Genomic DNA, 21,501 nt, shown 5'->3' with positions numbered 1-21,501 from the left:
TACTTGAAGTTTGCTTTAGTTGTTTGATTTTTTCAGCTGTTTGGGGAGGATTCTTGATTTCCCTTGCCCTCTTCAACACCTTACCTATCTTTTCCCTCCATCTCACTAAAATTTAAGTGCCAAAACGATTGCCTACCTTGCCCCATCGAGATCTCTGCAGAACTAAGCCTCAATCCCCGCACCCAAAAATCCGCCTTTCCCTCGATTCCAACTAAACCCCCGAAAAATCACATCAAATCCTTGCACTTCATACCTAGCCTAAAATCAATTTTTATTTCAGTCATCTCAAGCCCCATAGGTCATCTTTTGTTGAGATTGACCCGGAGAGAGCCCTCTCCTGTCCTCGTAGGGCTAGCTATGAGGCTGAGCGTGGTTTGATGTTGGCCCTGGATCCTACCTTTTCAGCCTGAGGTAAATCTAGGCACTAACGTATTGGCAACCATATTGGGGAAGAAATTGTTTGTTTGTTATTGTTCTTCATTTGATAAACTATAGACGGAGCTTGAAGTTATGCCAGGTAGCCTTCGAAACGCTCTTACTTTGCATTAGCGCAAGTAGATAAACACTACTTTAGTCAATCTCCGGTCTAGTCTTATAAACAGAAACATATAACTTGCAAATTTCCTCAGTAAAATGTAATCAAGTTTAGATATGATTGTTGATGGTGGACAACGATCAGACATCAGAAGGCTGAAATCATTCACTTGGCGACTCAGTGTTGAAAATCCCAAGGTTCAGGCTTTTTATGGCGACTCTACTCTTCAAGAACCAGTAGCCTGAAGGATTTCTTGGTCAATTCATTGTTATCAAAATGGTTTCGTTGGATCGAAGATATGCTCCCATGAGCCGAGATCACATTCCAGGTTTTCCAAATAAAATTCCAAAGGTAAATTGGCAAAGGAATTTGCCTACGTTTAAAGATGATGATAGGAAGGATGCTGCTTTACATCTGGTTAGATTTCACATACATATTCGCAAGTTGAAGGTTGATTTTCCTGAAGATTGCTTGATGAAGATATTCATGGCCACTCTGGAAGGTGAAGCCCGATCTTGGTATGAAAGTTTGCCACCTTCTTGTATTTACTGTTTAAAGGATTTTCATGCCATGTTCTTTGCAAGGTATAAAGAATCTTATCCATCATTAAATTTAGTTCAGAACTGCTGCAGACATGTTTATAGTTTTATTGAACATCTTGAGAAAGTTTATGAAGACGATGAATTCATGGATGATGAGATCATGGAAGCCCTGTATGAAAATCCATTTCAGCAGCATAAAGAGAGTGATACTTATCAAGATGATCAGGAAAATTTGCAGCAGGATCAAGATCTTAGTACGGTGGAAGATGATGAAAGAGAAGGTTTTATTTAAAATCTATCCATAGAAGAAGACAACATGTAGGAAAGTCAAGTTTCAATCTTAGAATGTGATAAAGTCAAGTCATTTATTTCAGATCTAGATTCAGATCGTGATGATCAAGACAACCTTGTTCTGAATCCCATGAAGGAGAGCTCTGCTGTTGAGATCATCTGGAATGAAGAAGATAGAGTTATTGACCCAAGTGTTCTCATTTCATTAGAACCAAGCCTTCATGAGGAGGTAATCCAGTCAGTTCATGAAAAACAAGATGAGATTTTTGTTCAAGTAAGTGAAAAATCTTCTTTCAATAGCTCAGTGATAAATGATAATTCTATTGCAATGTCATATGAAGATGATCAACAATGTTTTCAAATTTCAGAAGATCAACAGAATGAGGATTGTCATTCAGGTTTTTCATGTTTTAAAATGTTATTTCATGAAGAAAATCACTGTTTGAGCAAAAGAAAACAAAAAGTATTATCACCTTTGTCTAAAGATGAGATAGATCAACTTCTGAAAGGTTATGTTACAACCCAAGCTAAAGCAGATTTGCAGTGCGCACATGGTCAAGAAAGTGTTGGTGAAACTTCTTCCTCTTTTGAAAATAATGATAGTCTTGAAATTAGCTTTATTGATTAGAAAAAAGATAATGTTTTCTTTCATGAAGATGATAAGGCTGTCATATTTGATAATCTTGAATATTGTTTTCTGTTTTAGAATGAACTAGACCATGAAATTGAGGAATATGAGCTTGAGAGAGACAATATGCCAGAATTTTTCATGGTCAAGGAATTTACAGCTAACACTCAGATGGCAGAAGCTTATACCTCTCTGTGCCTTCCTTTCACTCGGCAACCAATTGTTCTTTTAGATCAGAATGAAGGGAGTACTTGTATTTTTGCTGCTGGATCTCAAGCCAAGCTAGTGCTTCACGACTTTCAAGATCCATTTGACATTCTTTTGCAAGCAATAGAGAAGATGAATGTTGCCTGCTTTGTTAGCATAAGCCTTGGTTTCAGTTCTTATTATGAGTTGCCTACATTTACATCGTTCTACCTGCTCAGGACAAGTGAGAGCAAAATTTCAGTATGTAGCCATCTACTGGATTGGTTACATTGGAGGGCTCACTACACATGATTGTACATATTTCATGAGTAGGAAGGTAGTTGTTGTCATGATTTGAAGCCCTCAAATCTCAATGGATTTCTGCCCTTTGAAAGCTTTGTAAGTACTTGTTTTAGTTAAGTAAGTCTTGAGTCATATTTTGTTTTCGTCAGTTTTGAGTGTCTAGTTTCAGCTTTTGAGAGTTTTGTTTCAGTTTTGAATTAGTCAGTTCAACTATGAGTCTTGAGTCAAAGTTTCATAGTAATTGGTTTTTGGTTTGTCGAAGTTATTGACTCCATAGCCCAATGGACGAAGGCACTGTCTGCTTTCCCAGAGATTTGTAGTTCTTGGCACCTCCAAGGAGCTACCATCCCCATTGGAGCCAATGTTAGAGTCGGTATTGTCATCCCTCCCTCAGAGATCAAATCCTCTTGTTGCACTTCATACTAGGTGTCCTGCCCAGTCATTTGCATTCCATTAGGTGCATAGATCATCTGACGGTAGTGGCATTCCTTCAGTTTCCCTCATGTTATCTACCTGCTGGCACAAATTTGCTCATAAAACACATATATAGTCTCCTTTTTATCCTGAAAATTGCAAAGATTGTCTTTAGGGTTTCATGGTCAGTTAGGTCTAGGGTTTCATTATGGTTTCGTCAGGAAATGTGTCGAAGTGTCCAATAATTATCAGCAGGCCATGAGGAGGTTGCAACATCAATAAATTTTATCACCAAGCATTTGAAAATGTGTTTTTCCTCAAAACTCTGTTTTGAGGAAAAACAGAGTATTTAGCATTTATTGTACAAAATCATGAAAATTTTTGTTTTCCTCATTGTAAATCCATTCATTTGCATCCTGGTTTCTTTCCTTAGCCTAGAAGCTCCAACACCTGCAAAAACAAGCAAGCTTAGGACATTAAATTCATCACAAAGTGAAAAAGCAGTGAAAAAGTCCAAAAACAGAGTTTAAAGATAAAGTCAAATCCAAAACATTATAAGTGGGTTTCATGAGCCAAAATTTCAAAAGCTCTTTGTTTATAAGCTATTCCTTCATTTGATAAGCTCATTTGCAAAAGAGAAGCAAGATAGAGCAAATTTGGTGAGCAAGTGAGAAATTGGGTGAAAATCGCTATAAGATTACCGGCGTGGCGCACTGGGTAGGAGGCGCGGCGCATACAGCCGGCATGGCACACTGGGCCTAAACACTCAGTTCATTTTAACAAGGGCACGGGGCATAGGTGAGGCGCGGCGCATTGGGCGTGCTGTGCGGTGCATATAGCCAAGAAGCCCAAAAATTACCAAATTCGCTCCAAAATCGCCCAAAACGCATTGATACAAGTAGGTTGAACTTCATTCATGGTTTTTCATCCAAGATTAATGGTTGATTGATGGTGTGTGTTTCATGGTGCTTGTGTAAAGCAATCAAACCTTACCTTTTAATACCTCAAAGAAACTTGCTGCTAGGGTTTCAATTCGCTGCTTTGTCACCAAGTTCACTCCCTCATCTCGTTTGTCCTTTGATTTCATTATTCCCTAAGTTCCCCTACCCCCCTAAGTTCATCAATTCCCTATCCCAAGTTCCCTTTCCCAAATTTCCAAATGTAAACCCCAAACTCTAATCCTATACAAAAACTCCCATAATATCCCATATTTCCCTAACTAAGTCTACCCAACAGTCCCAAATTTCCCACTATTTTTCCCCTCTCCTAACAGTCCCTTGTTTCACTATTTTCCCTTGGTGGCAGAGGTCAAGCACATCACCAAAAATAGTCCACCACAGTTTGACACATCAACACTTATTTCTTCAAGGAAATTTGTCTACCAGCAGTTATGGCATCTGATCCTTCATATGATTATGAAGAAGAGACCCAAAGTGACTCACCCACGGAGGGACATGCACCCAGGAGGCCTCATAGAGGTGGCAGACATATCAGAGAAGAACCTACCACTCTTGCCGAGTTGCAGGCCTGCCCTCTTGCCATCTTTTGTTTCTAGCATCAGTCATGTTATGAATTTTGCGAGAAGGTTGCTAATATTCAGTTTCATCATGAGTTGGCCCGCTTATTTGTGTTGCATTTGCATGGTGATCAAGCCACTCTTGCTGGTGTTACTTTCACATTAACACCAGAAACCATTTCATTGGCAACCAGCATACCAGACATTGGAGAACCATGGAACAAGAGGCAGAAAATTGACTGGCAGCACTATGAACCATACATCAAACCTGGTTTTTTGAGGTAGCTCAAGAGAGTGTTTCCTTTCCAGTTCCTCAAGGATGAGTATGCTCCTTTAATGAAACTCATCATGAAGTATTTCACTTGTGAGGGCCGGTTCTCCTGCTTGTATGCTTATCACATCAGTATGCTGATGCATTTTACTCATGTGCGAATGATGAACATCCCCTATTTCATATGTCGAAACATAGAAAGGATGACCACTCTTGTGTAGCACAAGACCCCTCAGCAGCAGTTCAACAGTCTTTATCATTTTTCTCTCATCAAAATTGTGGTTGTTCATCAGCTTGGTTTATAGGGAATCACTTGGGATGACTTCATCTCTCGTGAGTTTTTCAGAGCTTCACAGGGACCTTCAGAGGTTGGGCATGAGATAGGTGGACCTTCTTATCAGCAGGGCCATGAGACCACTAGTATGCCGGTGTTCATCTCTTATCAGAGAAGCACTAGACGGTTGTTTGCAGCAGTGAGGCGAGTGTTATCTCCACCCGGGGTGGAAGGGGCCTCGTTTCCTCCATCAACACAGTAGGTTCAGGACCGAGGCAAGAGGCCTCTACAGGAGGAAGGACCATCAGGTGATCGAGAGACTGATTTCATCCTCATTGAGGGTGATGATACTGACATGGGCCCACAGAGTGCAAACCTTAGAGAGATCATCAAGGAGCAGCAGGTGGACATTGATGCCTTGTCCGCCAACTTGGATAGAGCCCAATGGACTATACAATTCGTAGAGTAGAGGAACAAGCAGCTGGAGAATCAGCAAGTGGTTATGAAGTTACAAAACATTCGGCAAAACCGCCAAACTGCCCAAAGGAGGAGGGTGGAGTTCACTTCCTTGGAGCAAGAGATCAATGCCGATAGGGAGTCATGGCTCGAAAGAGTTAATATCCACTTGGAGAGGAAGCTGGAGAAGGTAATAAATGAGAAGAACATGCTTAGAAACTTGTCATATCATTACTTGTCCCGAAACTTGGTGTGCCAAGCAAGAATCAGGAATTTGGAAGCAAAGCTAAAGAAAGCATCAAAGAGGCAAAAAGAGGATGAAGGACTTCAAATATTTGCTGAGGCTTCCTTGGCGCATCATAGCACTTGATAGAGAAGCCTCAGCCCAAATTTCAAGAAATTTGGAGCAATTTTTGCATTTTTAAAATTTTTGGCACAAAAAACAGGTTTTTCTGCCCTATGCGCCGCGCCACGTGGCGCTCGCTTTTGCTAGAGACCTCCAAATATCAAAAACTCATCATTTTTAGATTTTTCATGCAAAATTACACTTTTCTACCTATGGCCAAGAAATTTGGGCAGGTTTTGAACCCTCAGAAGGTCAAAAAATACTCAAAAAATGACCTCACCGCCCCTATTTTGACACACAGGAAGTAGTGTTGAAAGAATGGACTTTTGGAGGGGTAAATGGAGGCCAAATTGAAAAATTCTACTTGGGTTGGAAATTAGACAAGTAGACATTTCCAGCAAGCACACCTAGAGCTCATTTGGACATCGGGAAGGCCTACAAAAGAGGGTCCAAATAGGCGCTACGCATAGAGAATCAGGGGCGACGCATAGAGGAAAAATTGCCAGTTTGACCATGTTTTGCTCTGTTTTTCGCCCAGCTTCGCCTATTTTGACTTTTTCACTTTCCTAATGGAAAATTTATGATGTAATTTGATGAAAATTGATGGATTATGATGTAAATATGTTGGATTTTCACTTGTAGAGGTAGATTCATCAGTTTAGAGGTTGTTTGAAACTGAATGAATCAGTTCCCTTGTTTTTAGAGTCATGCTGTTATCTTGCCTAGTTTCTAGTTCTCAGTTTAGAATCAGTTGGATCAGCTCCTAGACTAATGAGCTCGACCCCTAGAGGCAAGGATGAGCTATGTTTGTCTATATTATGTTGTTTTTCAGTCATTAGCATGGTTGGACTCTGGAGAAAGCCTTGAGCTTCATTGTACATTCGCTTTCAGTATTTTGGCTAAGGAATTGAGACTAGGATTTGCAACACTCTTTGGGATTCATGTGGCAATTTGTATTGGTATAGTGCTTCTCTTTGTAATTGTGAATTTTGTTTATGTATGCCATCATCTATCTTATTTCTTCTGAACTAAACAAACAAGAGTGTAAGTAGAATTGATTGAAAGTGCAACGCTCTACTTGAATTTTGCTTTAGTTGTTTGATGTTTTCAGTTGTTTGGGGAGGATTCTTGATTTCCCTTGCCCTCTTCAACACCTCACATGTCTTTTCCCTCCATCTCACTAAAATTTAAGTGCCAAAACGATTGCCTACCTTGCCCCATCGAGATCTCTGCAGAATTGCGCCTCAATCCCCGCACCCCAAAATCTACCTTTCCCTTGATTCCAACTAAACCCTCGAAAAATCACATCAAATCCTTGCACTTCATACCTTGCCTAAAATCCATTTTTATTTAAGTCATCTCAAGCCCCAATTGATCATCTTTTGTTGAGATTGACCCGGAGAGAGCCCTCTCCTGTCCTCGTAGGGCTAACTACGAGGCTGAGTGTGGTTTGATGTTGGCCCTGGATCCTACCTTTTTAGCCTGAGGTAAATCTAGGCACTAACACCCGCCACTGCATATCCCCACATACCAACTGTCGATATATTATAACTTCCATGGTGATATATATATATATATATATATATATATATATATATATATATATATATATATATATATATATATATATATATATATATATATATATATATATATATATATATATATCTGTTCTGGTAAGTGTCGAACCCACCCTACTGGTCCGTAAGCGGAACAATACCAAACCAAAAATGTTATAACTGTTGCCATATATGTTAACCACTAGACCGTATTTATAATCATTGATTTAATAATACAACACGCCATACCAATTGGGGGGTCAGTGGGGTTGGAAACCCTGACCACCTCGCTCCAACTATAACACCTTTACCAATGAGCCAAATGGCCAACATGGAAAAGTACGAATACCATATATTTTTGAAACTCACTCATTTTCCCAACAGAGGAGGTAGAGTGGCAGAGGATGGGCAGAACTCTTAGCGGCGGAGGTGTGGAACCATGAGTGAGGGATCTACAAAGATGCTGAAAATATTCCCTTAGAGGGCCAGAGATGTCAGTGTCTGAATTTGACAAGTTTATAGTCAATTTCACACATTTTCATGCTAGGAATCCATCCGTGTTGTTCGTTTTTCCACTCGAGCTTTCCATTTTTAGGACATCATCTAGATTAGAGGTATAATGGTCATTTTTGTAAAGTTTCTTATAACCGATTTCTTTGATGCCACTTAATAAAAGAAGGCCTCCCCAATTTTGAGCAGGGCCTAGAGATGTAGCCCACATTGGGTGAACTCCGTAATCAAATCTTTGTGTATTTGATCTTGTATTTTCTTATATTTCTGCTTATTTTCATGTGTTTAAGTTACTTGGTTATGCATTATCTTTTATATGCAATTCTGAATGCATTCTTGAAGTTAAAATATTTGGATCACTTCTAGATAGTGAAAGAAAGGCCTCAAGGAAGGTCACACTGGAATATAGGCAAGAGATAACTACTAATGTGAAGCATGTGAAAAAGAATATAAACAAAAGTGGTCTATCATCCAATTAAACTTGTGATCCATACTAGAATGCCCTTAAACGTTAAATAAAAACACTTGAATACAAAAATGGTTAATGTACCTTAAAATAGATGACCTACCTTCATTGGATGAGCACCTAGATGAAGTAAATAATTGACTAGAGCACAAATGAGAGGAATTTGAGGCTAGGTATCTATGGATCATCGTAGGGTTAATGACTGGTAGGTTAAAACAATATAGAAAATTTTTCTCCTAAGGTTTATCCACATGGGTGGGTAACAAGGATCTTTTATGGAAGATGGAAATGTACTAATATTGGGTAGGATCCAATAAATTCTTAAATCAAAATCTAGGGGTTCCTTTCAAGTTTAATTTGAGATGGGCTAGTGAGGATGAGTTTTAGGATTTAGTAAAGGAAAATTGGTTGAGCATGATCATAAGATGGAATTGCATTGTATTATAAGGATTACTTATGTAGTAATGTCAAGTTTTTAGGCATTAAGTTATTATGTGATTATGGTTGAGATAATCACTCAACTACTTCCTCTTGAATAAGTACAAGGTAGATCTTATAACAAACTCCAATCTTTATAAAATAGACAAACACTATTGTAGTAAGTGAATTGGAGTTAACATAAAATATATTTTGGAGGTCCCTCTAATTTATCCTTCATTGAATAATTATGTTAATATAAGTTTTATTCTTATATGTTCTTTAGAGAAGGTTGAATTAACCAATGCACAACCTTACCACATTTCCCAAACCCTAGCTTGTATTGCATATCATAAAATTAAATTGTAGTAGGGATAGATAGTTTGATGCTTATATCATTAGTTACTTTCAATGTGATGATATTTACCTTCAGTAAGCCAATAAATTTATAATAATCTATATTCCTGATGTATGTTTATCTACTGCACTCAACAATGATTTCTTTTCTCTTGGTCTCCTTAGCCTTTCACTTCAAGACTTTATCATTTTCTTGTCTTTTGTTATTACCATGTTGTATATGATTTCTCATATAACATTATGTTAGAAACTAAGATAATACTGAGAAGGGTGGTGAATAAATATTATGGAAAATTTTAAAGATTATTAGAAATATCCAATATTTCAATTCATTTACTAATCAACCATGTAAACAACATATAGAAGCACATAGAGACACCATATGTACAGGGAAACCCATAAAGGGAGAAAACAACAAAACTTATGTATGAATAGTGTTGTAGGTTTCAATCTACTGTTACATTAGATTTTCTTGCTCCAACTAGAAGGATCAACACATCCCTTGAATTTACAAGCACCCACTTGAAGGAAGCACCAAATCCATTATCTCTACAGAATCCAACTTGAAGGACACACCAACTCCCTGATGCCTAGGAACCAACCTACTCGAGGCACCAAACTCATAATTTTTTTTCAGGAACCAACCTACTGGAGGCACCAATCCCCAATATTTACACCATGCACCTCCATTTCATATCATTTTCATACTTGATCGATTAGTCATTAAGGAAAATACTTCAATGTTTTGATACAAACTTGTTCTTCTTCGGAAATATAAAATCTTAACTTTGATCTCTGCAATACTATTTTATAACACCAACAACTTCATATATCCCTTTAATAATAATGATCCTCAAATGGTAGGAATCTTCTCTGCTAAACTCTGATCTCCACAACAATACCCATATTCTGATTCATTTGGTAGGGAGAAACATATTATGTCAGCATAGTTCATCAACAAGCTCAAAATTATATACATATAAAATCATAACAATATCCAATCATCATGCAAACTTTATTTTGACAAAAAAAAGGCTCTTAGCATAGGCCGAAAATCCTCTTCAACCCCATAAAAAAAACAAACTCAACATCTCTAAAATAGGAGATCAATGTATTCTTATCTTTTGCACTACTTGTCATTGTCATTCACAAGATTCTTATCTCATACACATAGGCTCATCTTATTACACTCATGCAACTCACACATGTTGGTTCTCTATTTTTTTCACCTCACATAATAGCTTCAGATTCTTTATCCCTTATCCATACTACTTCAAAACTTATGTCCCAAACCTTATTATTCATGCGCTAGTTTCTCATTTGGATGTCTCACATTTTTGTTTTTTTATTCTTCTTTTATATATTTTTCCCTTTAATTACCATGGGCATAAATCCATGGTTTTTAAGATGGGAATTATCCTTGGTTGTATCAAAACCAATCAATACTATATATCTCTTCCCTATTCAACAACACACATTTTTCTTTCTTGTTCGTCTCAAAATTTAGCTATTTTCATGAGTTTTGGAATTTAGGTGCTAACTTTCCATACATTCTAATCGCAAACTCCACTTACATCCCCAATATCTCGATGCTGAGATATAGCAAGAAAATGTCATGAATATTTCCATCACCAACTATAGATATACCTCGAGATGAGATCTCGAATATCTTCTCCCAAAGGACCTCAAGCCTCCATGACCACACACCTTCCCACAGTCTGAATACTAGGACAAATTTCACTTTAACGAAGATATTTTCTATTTCATGGGACCGTTAGTAGAAAATACTACTATTTTATTCTAGGATCTCGGATATTGGTTTTCAGTTGAAAACTCTTTCTCTGTCGACTTGATTCCCTAATGCCTCAATGGTCGAGGGTCACATCAGCTTCTAGATGTCATCCACATCATTCTATATGACCAATCACCATCTACCACATGTATTTTATAATGGGTACCTACCACCTCTACTACCATGTGTCACCCATTAAATGTTTGTTTGGCCTATCAAAAAATTCAAATCCACTTACCATGTGTCACCCTCATGTGCTGCCACATCATCATCTAATCCATGTCATGCTTCCTCTATCATGTCATGATGATCATTGTGCCACATGGCATCCTCTAAGTGGTGCCACATGCCACTCGAAACCGGCTAACTTGACCACCCAAAAACACCAAATATGAGTGACACATGTCACCCTTTCGTATGGCCATGTGTTAGTTTCCATGTCAATGTTGACTAAATTTCCACTTGTCATGCCACGTGTGACCTATGTCGACCACAACTCACCAGTCATCACTATTTGTGTGGATTTGTGTTCTCGTATGGATGTGTGATAGCCATGTGTACCTACAACATGGCATCTATGTCATTGCCACCTAGAACCTACGTGAAAGCACCACTTATTTTTCCATGTGTGCTAGCCATTAATCACCACTCACCATCCATTCCTACTGTGTACTCTTTTGGAATAGGAAGCCTGATAAGTGCTTGAGAACTTATACCTATCCCCTTATGACCAAAGGCTAGAACCAACAACTCACTATTCACTACTCTATGTTAACTAATAGAATATTTCAATATGCACACCAAGTGAGTCATTTTTTATCTAGAAACTCTATCTCCCCCCCGCCCACCTATTTGACAGTTAACAAAGAGGAGGAGGTGGGATTTTTCACATATGCGACTAACTTGCCCCTACATCTCCCGAGCATGCCATTCAAATCTATCGACTTGTCAGATCAAATGACAAGGACTGTATTCCCCCCCCCCCCCCCCACTTTTCCAAAGTTTAACAAGGGGGGGTGGGGGGGTTCCAATATTTGTCGTATGTTCCCACCCGGAACCATGATAAGATGGAACCCTACTTGAATTACAAACCTTCAACCTTAATTTTCTCTTCATTCCTTGGGAGTTAGGTCAAGTTCCATATACTCGGTTGGAAAGGTCTTAGAGGGGGATACTTAAATAAACACTTAGTGTCCTCATTAGAGATAATAAATTGAAGAAGAAATTTCTTCAAAGATATTACCTTCATCCATGACATCAAGCTAGACAACAACACACAATAACACATCAATGATAACACAATTACGATACCAAGCTCCCACTGAAATTGACATTTAATATAAATGACTTAGACTTGGCATCATAAAAAACTACTCAACAATCTCCCTCTTTGGCATTGATGGAAACACCACCAAACATTTCTTGATGGTCCTTGATAATAACACGACACTTGGAAACACTCCCCATGTCATGCTGAAGAAACTTCTATTGTTTTCTCACTCTCCCATTTTTCTATTGATGATTAATTACTCTCCATATTCAGTATCTCCAATGTTTTCTTGCTCTCCCCCTTTTAGATCAATGTCAAAGGAGTTATATACTTTTCTTGGAAAATGAACCCCCTAAAAGAATATAACATGTAGGATACTCATTATTACCCCCCTTTGATTGAAAGCAACTGATGATAATGCAATATTACCATGTCACTATCCTTGGATTTTCACTTTCCCCCCCATAAACTAGTACTTCTTGTGCTGATCCAAATATTTGATAGTGGTGCAAAATAAATGAGTTGAACTAACATACCAATCCACACTTAAGGCTACTTAAAAATCCAAATATGCTACTTCTTTATTTGTTGGTCCAATTACCAAGAGATCTCCTTTTTGTATCAATTAATTAGGCTGTATTTCTATTGTTTTACTACTGAGCCAATGCATACTAATGGTTGTTCCAAGAGCCAAATTCTTCCCCTTCCTTCACATGACAAGTTTCTTATATTCATAACTAATGAACCTAACTATGTAAACCACTTACACAAATGAAATAAGACAAAACATATAATATTTTCAAACCTTCTAGCTCATATTTTATTGAGCAATAAATCTCCCTTGAAAACATGCTACTGTTGATCTTGTAACTCCCGTTGATATTATTCATTATTATTCTTTTTTATTCTCATATAATTGTCCATTTTCCTTTGTTTTTCCTTTTTTTCAGTTTTATATTCCTATGGAACTATATGATGTTCCCATATATATCAGCTTGATTTGTCTCCATGGCATTAAGCTCCCCTTGTCAAGGTTGTGACCAATTGTTTTTTGCATGCACCATTACTATTTTTGCTACTATGTTTTGAGAATCCATATTCCTAAGATTCATTTAGTCTATAACACAATCAACAAATTGAATTTTGTAGATACTAATATCATCATTTGTGTTGGATTAATATGTTGAATCTACCCAATTTTTCTTGTGACATGCTCTTATGTTGCTTATGACTCTAGCTTCTTCACTTCACACTGGCCACACACGCTGGTTGGAATATTGCATAGATCACATGTCACACTCTCCATGGATAAAATTTCCTCCATGACTACACACTCTAGTGTTGGTCGGTCCTTTACTTTAATTCACTTGTTCATATTGCCTTCTATCCAAATGAACCTTGTACTTACTACCCCTAATATATCTCCAATGGTGTTTTCAACACACCACTCTTATTTTACAGCTCATCTTTAATGATTTCTATCTTCTTTATATGACCTGAAGTTTTTTTATCCCTCACTTGTATTTTACTAATAAGTTGAAAGAGATAGCACTCTCTTACTGAATTTCTTAGATATACATTTATTGAGGAGATATGAATTTCTTGATGTCCTCGTTGCTGTTGCTACTAATCTACTAGATTTTTCTTCCCTTATTTTACAACCTTTAGAAGAGAGTATGACCTCATGTTCATTATAAACTAGGTGAATTACAATTAGGATATTGTGCTTTAAACCTTAAATGAACAAGACATATTTAGCCTCAGTTTTTTCATTTTCAAGACCAATTAATCCTTTTCCCCTTATTCTAGCTAGTGTATCATTTTCAAGAATTAACTGCCACCTTTGAATTCCTTTAGAGAGATAAATTTTCCTTTGTCTCCTATAATTTGATTGAACATATTTAGTCTATATACTATTAGTCCTTTTTTTTATCTTGACCACATAGAGTTAAATTTTGTTTCTCATTTATTTATTCTTTCTTTTTCCATATCCTTGTGCTTTCTTCTTGCTTTATTCTCTTCGAAGGACTAATTGGTATGCTACTACAATCACTTGCTTGAAGTCCATGATTTTCATATTTGAAACCTTTAGGGAGATCCATTAAAGGATAAAAGGAGTCATATCCTTCAATATCGCCTTCATAAGAGTTAATCGATTTATTATTTTCATAATTATGTGAGGAGAGACTTCTTGAGGGATCCATTCTTTTACCTTTACTCTGATTGGATTTATGGGATAAATTAGATCTCAGCTAATACATAGCTCCAGTTAAAATTTTTCCTTTATTTCTGATATAAACATATCTTTGTTGGTCCTTCTGTTAATTTGTTCCTCTGTTTGCATTGTTTTTATCTATTTTCATGTGCATTGAATACCCATTCTCAATATGCCACGAGTTTCCTTGACCTTGAGCATAGAGTGAAAATCCACACTCTTCTACTTCTTTATGCCTCTTTTCTTTCCATGCCCGAGTTCCTTATTTTGTTTTCTCATTCTGAGAGGGATGCCTAATCTTGCCATATTTACATTCAATTACATTGTTCCCATAATTCTTACATATGTAGCACTAGATAAGATCTAAGGAGGGAAACATTAAATGACATTATTATCATAACATCCAAAGTTGCTATTGACAACTTTATTATTTGAGTTCTTATATGCTCTCTTTCTACTATTGATCAACATATTCTATTTTATTTCATAATACCTATAGTCTATTGCCTTATGTCCAAAAATATTGCAAGAAAAACAATGACCGTGGAAGAAGATTTGATACCTAGCAATATTTTTCTTTTGAGAAGGGAAGTTTCTAAATATTCAATGACTTTGTCCTTGATGGGGATAAACTCTTTGCTGATATTTCACTCATTCTCTGTGGCTATTTGAATTGTTGTTATGAACTTTATTTTGCTGCTATTAAGTTGTATTGCTATCTTTTTCCTTTCTTTGTTGCTATTTATTTTCCACTTGGTCTCTATGGCTATTTTAATGGTTGTTATAAACTTTCCTATCTTCTAGTGACAATTCCTCTATTTGCATTGTTTTTATCTCTTTTGTGTGCATTGAATACCCATTCTCAATATGCTATGAGTTTCCTTGACCTTGAGCATAGAGTGAAAATCCACACTCTTCTACTTCTTTATGCCTCTTTTCTTTCCGTGCTTGAGTTACTTCTTTTGTTTTCTCATTCTAAGAGGGATGCCTAATCTTTTCATATTTACTTTCAATTACATTGTGCCCATAATTGTTACATATGTAGCACTAGACAAGATCTAAGAAGGGGGGAAAAGTTAAATGACATTATTATCATAACATCCAAAGTTGTTATTGACAAATTTATTATTTGAGTTCTTATATTCTTTCTTGCTACTATTGATCAACATATTCTATTTTCTTTCATAATACCTATAATCTATTGCCTTATGTCCAAAAATATTGCAAGAAAAATAATAAACATGGAAGAATATTTGATACCTAGCAATATTTTTCTTTTGAGAAGGGAAGTTTCTAAATATTCAATGACTTTGTCCTTGAGGGGGATAAACTCTTTGCTTATATTTCACTCATTCTTTGTGGCTATTCAAATTGTTGTTATGAACTTTCTTTTACTGCTATTAAGTTGTATTCTTATCTTTTTCCTTTCTATGTTGCTATTTATTTTCCACTTGGTCTACATGGCTATTTGAATGGTTGTTATAAACTTTGCCTTGCTGTTGCTAGTTTCCTTTAGCTTTATTGCTGGTAGGTATTTTGTCTTCATCTTTTTTAGTACTCGATTCTCCTTCATAGCCCTGATCATTTTTGATGAGAGGAGAAATTTGATTACTAATAATTCCATCTAGGATTTTGGTATTCTTCCCATATTGGTTTAATTGATCATTAGATTTTTCTAGATCATTTCTCAGTGAAACAATCTTAGCTTCTAGTTTCTACGAATTACCATCTTGTTGATTTAGATGATTAGTCATTACTTCATTCACTCTTTTGACTTCTTATTGCCAATTCTTAAAGATAAAAATTGTTTTTCTTAATTATTCAAAATCCTGATCCTTCTCATAAATCTAGAACATTTTCTTATATATTTGATTGGTTAATGCGAGCTTCTTAATATCATCTAGATAATAGATATTTTTTCTTCTAAAATATATCTTCTCATCAAGGTCATATTCATCCTTTGATTCAAATAAACTATCAATATCACATTCTTGCATCTATTTTTATTTTTATTTCATCTTCTTCTTTGTTTGAATCCAATGTATCCTCCATAATCATGAGTAAAATCCCTTCTTCATCACTACTAGATGTATATTTATCTCTCTCTTCCAATGAGAAATCATTTTCTAAGGAATAAAGAGTTATCATATTTTTCTATGGGAAACTCTCTCAAATTCAAGTTATCTTTTATTACTATCATTTTTTGACTTTGTATTTGAACAATTAAGAGTAAGGTGACCTATTCTTTTACAATTAAAACACAATAGAAGCTTACTCATGGATGACATTTATTCAGTATCATATTCACCTTCAACTTTATCCTCTGAATATGAATTGTTCTTTTGGTAATCAAGAGTTTGTGCATTCATTATAAGGGGACCCTCTTATGATTTGATTCATTCGCTGAGCAACCATGATATTCAATCTTTTTTGATTCTTTGTGTGCTTCTTCCTCATATACACATTGAAAATTATCCATCATTTCTTTTGTAGTCTTACAATGAATTATCTTGTCATAATTTGATTTAGACAATCCACTAAAGATTGTCTTCATAGATTTTGTATTATAATAAATTTTCTTTCCATATTCTACTAACAACCATACATCCAAGCCAAGAGACATTAAATGAAATTTCATTCTTACCTTCCAGAGTGCATATCCTGATCCATTCAATAATGGTATTCCCATTTGGGGAAAGCGAATCCTGGTTATGCATGATCCCTAGAAATATAACTTCTAATGGCGTTGAGGATGTTGGCTATCACCAACATTCAAGGGGTCTCCCTAGTATTAATTCCCAACTATACCTCACACCGTCTAGTATAGGAGCCGAAATGTGGCTTGAATGCTATTTTCTTAAGGATTTTCCATGGTTGAAGTAGTTAGGATAAAAGAGTAAAGCACATGTATTTTTGAATCAATAAGTATGCATTGTAAAATGTTCAATTGTAATGTGTATCACTGGAGGGAAACAAAATTGAGTGTTTAGAAGAACATTATTGGTACTAATCTAATAAAGACACATGCACATATATATGAAGGAATCATCAATCATCAAGAGAAATAGTTCAATATATGCAACGATCATTAAAACAAGTGCAACACATATTCAATAAGATGAGAACCAAAGCCACTGAAATAGTTCAATTTCTTTAGTACATATGAATTCCAACATATACCACAAACATCCAAATAATAGTGTTAAAACATTCACGATATACGCATGAAAATGTGTTGGCCCAATGGGCTTCAAATATTAAGTGAAAGTTCCAAGATACTTCGATGCAATTAGCACCACTAGCTCTAAGAGAGGAGAATTAAACCACTACTTTCTCTCCAAAAGAACTATCTTCCTCTCCAATAATTAGTTGGAGAAGCCAAGGTTAAAAGTCCCTTCTTTGAGTAATTAGGCCTCTTTTATAACAGAGGAATGACCTTTCATATCCCCATGAATCTTGAACTTCCTCATGACTCTTAGACTTCTAATGTGACCTTTGGACTTCTATATGAATTTTGAACTTCTATGTGACTTTTGGACTTCTCCATGTGGCTCTTTTGTCCATATATGACTCTTGGACTTCCACATATTTACATTTACAATATTTTCCAAAATTACATCATAATTTCCACATCATCATGTGACGACAACATGAAAAGTCAACAACATTGATGACTTGGACTCATGGTGACTTGTACATAAAGTTCTTTGATAAGTGATGACACTGCCACTATGTCTTCAATACTCGTAACAAATATTTCATTGTTTCTTCTTCTTTGGGTACCATTACGACTATTGTTTCAGCCGAGAATTCCAAAAATACGATTGATTAATTAGAAACCCATTCCTAGAAAGAGCCCTATCTTAATTTTACTTACGTTCCCATACCACCTACTACTTCCATCGACCCTTCAAAGGGTCTTGAGAGATATTGGAGTCTTCATGAGGAACTTTTATCATCATGATCCATTATTCTTTCATTTATCGCAACATGGTGCCTTCGTCTTAAAGATGCTTCCTTGGGTAGCATTTCTTGTCAGATCTCCTCTCAGATATTTTCCATTCTTCATTGAACACTTGCAGATGTAGATCACTCATGGCAAGCAAACATTAGCCCAAAATCCTATTATATCATGCTTCATTCAAAATTTCTGTTTGTGGATCAACAATGCACCAAGGGGAAAGAGAGAACCTTTTTGGGTGCAAGGCACACTTGAAAGAGAGAAGGAGGGGCTTCACTAATCACTGATAATGTGCCATGCATTCAATTGGAGGAGGAGGAGGCCCGATGGGTGTAGGGTGCAACTTCAAGGGACAAGGAAGCATGACTGTTCACTGAGGCTATGTTGTGCGCTGTAAAGGGAGAGCCAGGGCCATAAGGAGGGTGTAGGGCATAGAAACGAGGCATAAGGGAAGGCCTCACTGGCCGTTGAGAGTGCGCTCAACTAGGAGACTGGAGGCTTGATGTTAGGTCCCTATAATACTAGTGTAGCCACTTATTGTTATTATTAGTGTATCCCCCTTATTGTTATTGTTATGCCCATGTAGTCCCCATATTTTTATTATTGTACCCCATAGAAGCCCATTAGTGTTATTGTTGTACCCTGGTCCCTTACATTATTATTATTATGTAGGCTCTGATTATATTGTGACCCCTTAGACTCCTAAATATAGAAAGGAGGTCTTGTCTTTTGTATCATCCAAGAATTGTTCATTTATGTAATGTAAAGGAGGTTTCCCCCTCGAAAAGGATATTTTTTAAGTCCTTGATTTTTGTTAGCTGGTTGCATAATATTTGGTATCAGAGATTTGGATTCTAGGGTTACGTTGCTTCAAACAATCCATCTTGGTATGTTCACTATAAATTTTTTTATACAAGGCTTCAGAAACTAAAACTTCTACCACATAGAGAGGAAATCTTGTTGAACTTGTACTAATTTTAGATCTTGTTTCACTATATTTTTGGAGATATAGTTCGAGGAAGTTAGGGTTTTTGCAGGCTTCATAATTCCATCTCAAATAGGCAACCTAGGGAAAATCACCATAACTTTCTCTCCGAGCATCAGATTTGAATTTCGTAAAAAGTGACTGAAATTGTATGAACTCTAGTTTCTTGTATATATTTTTCAAGATCTAAGGTTGAAACAGTGACACATGGCACTCTGTACAAGTTTTCTCTATTGAACAAGTCTATAATTTGGTTATTGCAGGAGATCGGGAATAAATCTTTCTTGAAGAATCCAATCCCGGTCTAAATTGTGGAATTGGAAATAAGACTCATAGGGATCACACAAGATGAAATTTCAGACCTTGGAGATATGAAATTACAGAGATACAACAACTTCAATATCGAGCTCCTAAAAAGCAAGAAAAAGTGTGTATTTTAAATTTTTTTTCATAACTTTTGTTTGAAAAATTAGTTTAAGTGATTCAAAGGGAATAGTGAAGCACATATATCATTGTTTGATTTCAAAATTCACCGAAACAAAAAAAATGGACACACTTAGTAAGAAACTACAAATATCTTCTATGATGCATGAAAATGAGGACGAAATGTAGCATGAGATATCAAAATTGCAAGATCAAGTGCAACAAATTTCACTGTCACAAAGAGTAACAAAAAATGAACTTGAAGATAATATGGATGGTTTGAAATACAACATGGAATAAATGATGAATGTAAATATGGAAGGTTTTAAGGATGGTTTAAAAAGAGATTTGAAAAGGGACTTGGAAGGTTTGGCAAAATTTCTAGAAGAAATGCTTCCTAGTGGTGACATGGTACTCCATGAAAATCATGTTGAGGATAAAAGGAACTAAAATTATGATTTTAGAGACTCAAATAATGGGTTTAAGACTAACCACATTCCAAATATTGATATGAGGATGTTTTATGGCAAGGATCTGGTGACATGGATACTACAAAAGGAGCAATTCTTTGATCTACATGATGTATCGAATAAACAAAAGGTACACATTGTATCTTTATATTTAGAACAAAATTAGTTTGTATGGTATGTATGGATTTTTTTTTCATAAACCACTTGTCACTTGGTCAATTTTTTATGGAGGAAATGATAGCACATTATGAGGATACAAAGAGAAACACCTTCTTTAGCTAATTGATAAATTTAAAACAAAAGGGTTCAATGGAAAAGCACATTGAGGACTTCCAAAAATTGAATACAAGGGTAAATGATATTATAGAGGAGCATAGGATTTATGTCTTCATAAGGACTTTAAAGGATAACATCCAACATGATATTTTCCTATGGGAACCTGATTCATTGGAGAAGACATTCAAGGTGGAAAGAAAAGTTGAAAGCAAAATTATGGCAACAAGGAAGTCTACTACTCACAACTAGAAAGATGTAAGTGTTGCTGCTCCTAGACTTCCACAAACTACAATGTTGACACCACAACAATTGGAAGAAACAAGAGAAAAAGGGATTTGTTACAACTATGATAACAAATACACTAAAGGTCATAAGTGTGTTGAGAAGAAATTATTTACATAGATTGTGAAGAGGAGGAAGAAAAGGAATAAAAATAAGAGGATATACAACGGGAACAAACCCTAGAGAAATAAGAAATGAATCCTACCATATCTTGTAATGCATTGGCAATAATTATCACTCCTTAAACTCTCAATATAGAAGGACATATCAAGAAGAAAAAGGTAATAGTGCTGATTGATTTTGGTAGCACCCATAATTTTATTCATTGTAAGATAGCCAAGGAATTGAATTGCTTCCTATATCCAACAACAGAGTGTCAAGTGGTGGTTGCAAATGGAGGAACTAAAAATTTCTTTGGAAAGTGCCATAATACCAAGCTAACCATGGGGGAATATGTATTGAATAACACAATGCTTTCCATTCCAATGGGTGGTGCTGATGTTGTAGTAGGAGTCCAATGTTTACAAACTTTGGATATGATAACTTTTCATTTTCAAGAACTTTTCTTAAATTTTTTTGGGGAAGGAAAGGAATTTGGAATAAGGGGTATCGCTGGGAAAATAGGAAAGATAATCAGCTCTAATGGCATAAAAAATCTTCTAAATAAATAATAATGGGGCATAATTTCACAATTATGATCACTAGAGGTTCAAACACCGAAATCGTTTATTCCTCCAGATCTCCAAAAAACCTTGG

This window comes from Pinus tabuliformis, chromosome 8, assembly GCF_031772625.1.
Source record: "Pinus tabuliformis cultivar Carrire ecotype Pingquan chromosome 8, CPIR1, whole genome shotgun sequence".
NCBI lineage: Eukaryota > Viridiplantae > Streptophyta > Pinopsida > Pinales > Pinaceae > Pinus > Pinus tabuliformis.
This window is presented reverse-complemented; position numbering follows the sequence as displayed.